Here is a 7,827-nt window from a genome sequence, read left to right as displayed (position 1 = left end):
AAATAATTACTATCAATTACTGTTTTGAAAACATTTTGTCTTTCTTTTTACGAGTATTAAGAAGAAGTTGAGGCTTGGGTGTTTGTTTAAGTAGTTTATTGTATACAAATACATCAGGATGGATGGCAGGAACATTAAACTTAAATGAACTATTTAACTAGCTGACTACATACTTGCATGCTCACACTCTGTCTGCTCACTCAAAATGGCAGTGTTGCTTGCATGTGCTCAGTACTTATATGCATGTGCTGACTCACTGGAAAGCTTCTTAAAGGTATATCACACACACTGATCTACATCCTCCCTCTTTACTGAGCTGTCTCATATAAACAATGACATTTCAAAAAGCATGCAGTTATACAGACACTAATAAAGAAAAACAGCAGTCATGTCCAGGTTGCCATGTATCTGGAACTAGGTTTGGAGATGCAACCTGATCTCATGACTTAATAGTTAAGACTGGGTTTAGCAACAGAGCAATCACTGGGGAATTGTCTGCTTGAGGAGTTTCAGGGATTTTTTCAGGAATGGTGATTGCTGACAGAATGTTCTCTGAAACAGGAACATTGGGCAAGTCACTCTAAGAACTAAAGTCTTTGTCACAGGCAAGATGCTATAACACTGGTTTGGACACTGGTGACTAATGCTTCTGATTTTGTCTGAATTCCATTCTTGGCCCTTGACACAAACTTTTCACAAATCAAATAGTCTACCCTCTTGAAGAATGACTGCATCTAGAACAAACTTAAAAGTATCACACAAAAGAGTAACTGGTTTGTGAACATCATAGTAGCTGAGAGTTTATGGGTTAGCAATTTTCTGTTTCAGGACATCAAATAGAATTTGGTGCTGTTCTGACCATGACCAAATTACATCTTTGTATGTCAGCTCTCTGAGCGGTGCTTTAAGTTGGATTAAATCTGCAATGAGCTTGCCTAGATAGTTGACCATGCCACGGCAATGATGTAGGGCTTGAACATTGCCTGGAACTGACATCTCAAGAATTGTTGTTTGCTTTGAAGGATCTGGTCATAAGCCTGAACTGATAAACAAGTGACCAATATAAGTAACTTCTCATAGCCTGAATTTGCACTTCTGAGGACTCAGCTTAGGATTCAGTTCATGTGCCTTTTCCAGAACTTTCTTGAGGTTTCTGTTATGTTCAGCTTCACCATTGCCTCCTACTAAAATATCATCTACTTTAATAGAACATGGATAGCCCAAAAAATTTGCTCCATCACACGCTGAAAGACTTCACTGGCAGAATTTATCCCAAATGACATTCTCAGAAATCTGTATCTTCCAAATGGTGTACCAAATTTTCTTAACCGTGAAAATTTTCAAACAAGCAAAATTTGCCAAAAGGAACTCTTTACATCTAAGACAGAAAAAAAAAACAATGATGTTTGGCATAAGGGTAGCAACCTCTTTGACTGTACACATTGGATGATGAGGTCTTTTTAATGCTTTGCTCAAGTCTCTTGGATCAATACATATCCTGATATCAGCTGAGATTTTCTTATGAACTACTACCATAGAAGATACCCATTAAGTAGATTCTTCTGCTGGGCAAACTACTCCTTGCTGCACCATTTTGACTAGGTTGGCTTTGACTCTATTCTGCATAGCTACTGGACCTTTCTGTGCTGATCTGGTAACTGGGCTGGCCTCTGGATCTAACTTCATAGAGTACACAACTGGAAGTTTGCCTAGTTTGCCTGCAAAAATTTCAGCATATTCAGAAAAAAATAGCTTGGGTGAAATTTAAGCTGTTGCCAATCAAGCTTACATGGTGAATCAATTCATTAAGTGAAATCAGTCCTATTTTCAAACTGTCTCTGAATACCACCAATGACTGCACATGTCTCTTGACTATGAAAAATTACAAGTCATAGCTGTTCCCAGCAGTGTAACATGAGATAACTACTGAGTATTCTTATATGAATCTCTTCACCACCATAAGCAACAAGTTTTGCTCACTTTGTCAAATCAAGTTTTGCAGCTTTTACTCCATCTAATGTTTCTGCTGACATAACATTGTACTTTGAGCCAGTAACTACTTTGAGGTCTACAGGACTCCCATTAATCCAAATAGTACAAAAAGTTTCATTCTTTGCCCACAAATCTACTGCATTGACTGTTTCACCAAGCACAGACACACCATCAACATATAAAGTAGAGTCGCAGCTTTCTAATTGATCAACTTGCCTCTTGGAATGTCCTCTTTTAATAAAATAATGTGTCTTATTTGATTTACAAAGCCTCTTGAAACAATTCCACTTATTGTAAGAATGACACTGTTAACCAAAAGTTAAGCACTTTTCTCTTTTTGGTTTGTGATTTCCACCACAATTACAACTGTTGAGTATGAAGCTGGATGGGGGCACATGTTTTGACTTTGCTTATTCACTCTTATGCTTCACTGAACATGCCCTGGAATTTGCTGGAAAGACTCAGGGTTTCCCAGGGACTCTTACAGGACCTGCAGTGGCTGCCATGTGCTTTGGCTTGTTTCTTTTAACTATCAACATGAGCTTTATCAATGTACCTTCAACAGCTATTCTCATTTGTAAGCATACTTGTATGTTTTTCTGTAAGCTCGTATATCTGACAAATCTCAATGGCCTTATTTAATGTCAAATCATTGTCTCAAAGGAAAATATTTCTCACAATGTCATTATTATACCATACACAAGCCTGGCTTTTATCATCTCATCTCTCAAATTACCAAATCTGCACATTTTAGCCTTATTTCTCAAGTTAGTTATATATGCTGCAAAAGTTTCAATAGGCATTTGAATGCTTTTGTAAAATAAGTGCCTTTCCATTGTAATGTTTGCTTGGGGCTTTCACGTTTCTCTAAATTTACATTTTAAGCATTCAGGGTCTCTCCTTGTTTTAGCCGGTACCACTAGATGATGGTCTTCCCCCTCCCCTGCAAACACAGCAGGTGCATACACAAATGAATGCTCTCTTTCAATGGCCTCTGAACCAGTTAAATTGACTAGAATAAAAGCCTTTGTACATGCGTCTTTGTCAGAAAAAGCAACCTATATCAAAATATCGTATTCCTGCTCAAACACTCTTCAATTTTCTGCAATATTGTTAACAAACACAAGCAGTGTGGTCGATAAAAACATTCTGCCATGTCCATAGATTATAGTAAAACAATGGAAAATGGCTTCTGTAATTATGTACGGACATTCACAACCATCAGGTACTTGCAATAAAAACAAATGCACAATAAACTCTTCGAAATTCTGTACTCTGCGAAATATTCCTTGCAATAACTGTACGTTGCAAAATTTTCTTTGAAATAACTGTACTTTGTGAAATAACTGCTGTAATACTGCACACACTTGCAAACACCTTGCACATCGGATATTTTGAATAGCTTTAGTTAATATGAAAAAATAGCACATAGCAAAAAATACAGTCATTTTCCCTTTTTTGTACATTTTATGTGATTTGGATATTGCTTCAAACGTTTTCATGATTATTTCGAATATTTTTATCAATATGCCGCATTTTCAGACAGTTTGTTTAATAAGTGCTTTGTTTTATATTTGTAGCAAAAAAAAAATAATTTAAACAAGTTTTAGTACCTGGAATTTGTTTCTCACCTGTTTTCTGTGTCGTTTGAGTAGTAGGGATGATCCACTCCTATATATTCCTCCAACCTTAACTAGTTGCCTCATGGCTCTGACTCTGGATCCCATTCTGACACAATGTCACTCTTTTTATGTGCATTAAGAAGAAGTTAAGGCTTGGGTGTTCATTTAAGTAGTTTATTGTATACAGATACATCAGGATGGATGGCAGGAGCATTAATCTTAAACAAACTATCTAACTAACTGACTACATACTTGCATGCTCACACTCTGGCTGCTCTCTCAAAATGGCACTCTTGCTTGTTCATGCTCAGTACTTATATGTATGTGCTGACTCACTGGAACACCTCTTAAATGTATATCACACACACTGATCTACACATTTAATATATGATTAATACCAAAAGTGTAAACACTGGTATTTCTATTAATTATACAATAGTATTTTAGAACACAATATGTTCTATTAATGTTTGATGGAACATTTAATTTTATTTCAGCTATAGCATTTGAAGTTAGAATTTCTTCATGTAGAAATTTCCAACTTAAACTGCATTATGAATTTAGCCAAAGACTCACAATGTCTAAAATAGCAGATTTAATGTAAAGATCAATATTAGGGAATCCAATACCATTACCTTCCAAACTTTTTATATGCCAATCATAAGATATTCTTGGCTTTTGAGGTTACCACAAAAATGTTAATACTATAGAATCTAAGCTTTTATTGATTTTTAGAGAGTAGTAAGACAGTAATGATTGAGCAAAATATAACAAAATTATAAGACAATTATAATTTTTATTAATATAAGTCTGTCTTCTATTGAAAAGTACATTTTATTCCAGCTCTAAACTAGTTTTGCTATGCATTAACTAAATTTTTATAATTTAATACTAATGACTCCTTCCATTTGGCTTTTATATTGATTCCTAAATACTTAATTTGTTTATTTTCCCAATTATATTCTTTGAAATTTGTTAAAGTGGAGGTTACTGTCTTATTTGTTAATAATGTTTCTGTTTTATTATGATTAAATTTTAGATCAGAGATTTTCTCAAAGCATTTTATTGAATTAGTAATGTTTTTAATGAAGATTCCATATTACTAGCTGTTAACAAAATGTTATCTGCAAATATTTGAATTTTAGAATTAAAATTATCACTAATAGAAAAACACTTTTATTTCATTATTATTATATACATGGCAAAGGGTTCTATCAATAAGGTGAACAATAATGGATATAATGGGCATCCTTGTTTTGTTCCTTTTAGTATTTTAAAAGAGCTAGAGATAAATGGTCCAATTTTAACAAGAGAAAAGGTGTTATTATATAGTTTCATTATTATCTCTATAAATCTTGAAGAAAAATGTAAGTATTTTTGCAGACATGTCCAGTTAATTGAATCAAAGACTTTATCAATGTCTAGACTCAGTATTGATAGTTCTTTTTAACTTGTATTGGCAATATCTATTAAAGATAAAAGTCTAATGATGTTACCTTGCATGTTTCTTCCTAAAATAAAGCCAGTTCAATCCTCATTAATTATTTTTGATATTATATTATTTAATCTTTTTGCCAGAATAGCCATTAAAGTTTTATAGTCTATATCTAACAAGGAAATAGGATGATAGGAAGTACATAACTTAGGGTCTTTGTCTCTTTTCAAGACAGGAGACATCAATGATAATTTCCATGAAGGTGGTATATTTAATGAACTTCTAATTTCATCAAATGCATTTATTAAAAGTTCTAGGATATTATCTGGAATTATTTTGTATATTTATATATTTTAGAAATCAAACCATCTAGTCCAGACGCCTTATTATTTTTAAAACTTTTTATTTGTTCTTTTAGTTCTCGAAGTAATAGCACTATGGTCAGACAAAGAGCAAGATGTTATTAATACTTCTTCTACTTTCAAATATAATCCATTAGATGCAACCACTTTATGTGTATTTGTTTGGGCACCAAATCTACATGAATAGTGAGTAAACTTCAAAGTATTTGCCAATTTTTGCACTTGTATATCTTTAAGATTCATTGTACAAGTTAAATTGTTTAGTTGTTTAGCAGCAGCTATTATTTTAGGTTTTTCATCTTTTGTTGTATCTTTTTCTAACAATGTACACTTGGAACCTCCGGCCAATAGGATTTCACCTCTTGCATATAGAGCTATAATATTTAGATATGTTTTGCTACTTTTAGAACCAATTCCAGGAATCCAACAGATATTAATAAATGTGCATACTTTCCTTTCTAGCACAAGCACAACTAATCCCATTATACCATTTTTGTTAGTGTAGAAATCAATTACTTTAAGCATAATCAGTGATTTCTTCCAAAGTATTATAGTGCCTCTCATCTTAGAATTATAATGTGAATACACAAGTATTGAATATTCTTTATTTGTCAGTTTGTCAATGTCTTTTCTAATCTGTGTTTCTTGTAAAAATACTATATTGGCTTTATATATTTTAAGATATTTCAATAAACTACCTCTCTTCTTGAGATTATTTAAGTCATTTATATTCAATGAGATTTACTTAAATATTGCCATTTCTGAACTGTAGTAGATCTTTCAAAATTAAATAATAGTTTTGAAGTATTTCACTGTATTTATGTTTAACACATTTTGCTATGGACAAAAAAAGTTAAAACTATTCAACAGCAATATATTTATAAAAGTATTTACAACCCCAAAATGGAATGTATCATTCCTGGTTTGATGAAATATTAATTCAAACCACCCTCTATCATCCCTTAATAGTTTCCTATCCTTTCTTCTACTTTTACCTCTAAAGATTACCCATTCATTAATTTATATTAATCCATAATGCTTTCCTCCAGCAACAGTTCATAGGTTCAAAGTTTCATAGATCAGTACTAGGCTAAATGTCCTTGTGGGCCATTTTAAGCCTAGCCAGTTACGCCATATGTGAATCAAACCCTGCAACTTGTGTCTGTAAAGTAAATACCTTAACCATTATGACAAACTCCCCCCCTAAGAATCAAACTCTGTACCTTGTGTTTACAAGGCAAACATATTAGCCATTATACCAACTCCCAAACAATTAAATACTTAAAATGAGTCCATACAACCTAAAGTCATTGGCTATCAAATAAAACAATTCTATCAGTGAAATATCAAATAAAATTAATTTTTCTATAAACATAATAGTATAGTATTAACTATTAAACAAATATGTATGCTTTTCAAATTAACTATATCTATATCTATATCTATCTATATATCTATATCTATCTATCTATCTATATATATATATATATATATATATATATATATTTACATTATTCAATTTATTTTATCTACTAATATTTATATAAATCAGTTTATACTCATTCAATAGTCACGATTATTTATATTACATTAGATATCCTGAAGTAACGTACTATATGTGCCCATAAGTATGATACGAATCTGGAGATTTCTAAAGCTTCTAATAACTAATAAATCAAATTATATTTATTTTCCACTAGGGTAATGAAGTTACGATACAATTAAATTAACCTAATCACCTTAATATTGCTATTTACTGAGAATAATGTCCGTTTGATAATTAACTTATACAATTAAATATTTTAGGTGTTCCAGAGTCATTATTATAGTTCATGCTATAATGTATCTTTATTGGAATTCCATTTATTTCCTACCTCTCTCTATAATATTCATATATAGTATGTTCATTTGAAAGTTTTAGCACATACCTTATTAACTAAACATTATATCATTAGTGTAATCCGCTCAAATCATAAGTAGTATATATGCTGGTAAAATATAATCATACGTAAAATATATAATTTGCATATATCTTTCTGATCTCAGATGTAGTCAGTGACATTTTTTTAGAACATTCTAACCTTAGTGACATATTGCAGTTAAGAGCATATATAAAGTACCAGTGTACATTAATCTACTTTAAATTATATTACATTAAACCCCTTATTTCCTTGTATCAATAATTTGAAAACCACTTGTTAGTTTTACCAATGAAAGCTAGTACATATTAATTACTATTCGCAAAATTAATGTCCATTTAATAGTTTCTTTAAACATTCATTATTGTGAATTTTCATGTATTATATTAATATCTATATTCATTTAAGCATGCTGTCAACATTTATTCATTTTAAATGCCTTTATGTATCTTCCAATAAATTACAAAAATATAATTTTAATAAATGAGCAACACTAA

General features: G+C 31.6%; 1 long non-coding RNA gene across 1 annotated transcript in view; it reads left to right on the top strand.

The window, feature by feature from the left end:
* LOC122792459 overlaps positions 1-7,827 on the top strand; it is a 39,716-nt gene that overhangs the window by 8,389 nt on the left and 23,500 nt on the right. The gene's annotated exons all lie outside the window — the stretch shown is intronic.

The sequence above is a fragment of the Protopterus annectens genome, chromosome 1.part2, assembly GCF_019279795.1.
Source record: "Protopterus annectens isolate FY-2018-M chromosome 1.part2, PAN1.0, whole genome shotgun sequence".
NCBI classification, from domain to species: domain Eukaryota; kingdom Metazoa; phylum Chordata; order Ceratodontiformes; family Protopteridae; genus Protopterus; species Protopterus annectens.
Note: the sequence above shows the minus strand (reverse complement) of the source record. Positions and strands in the feature narration are given on the sequence as shown.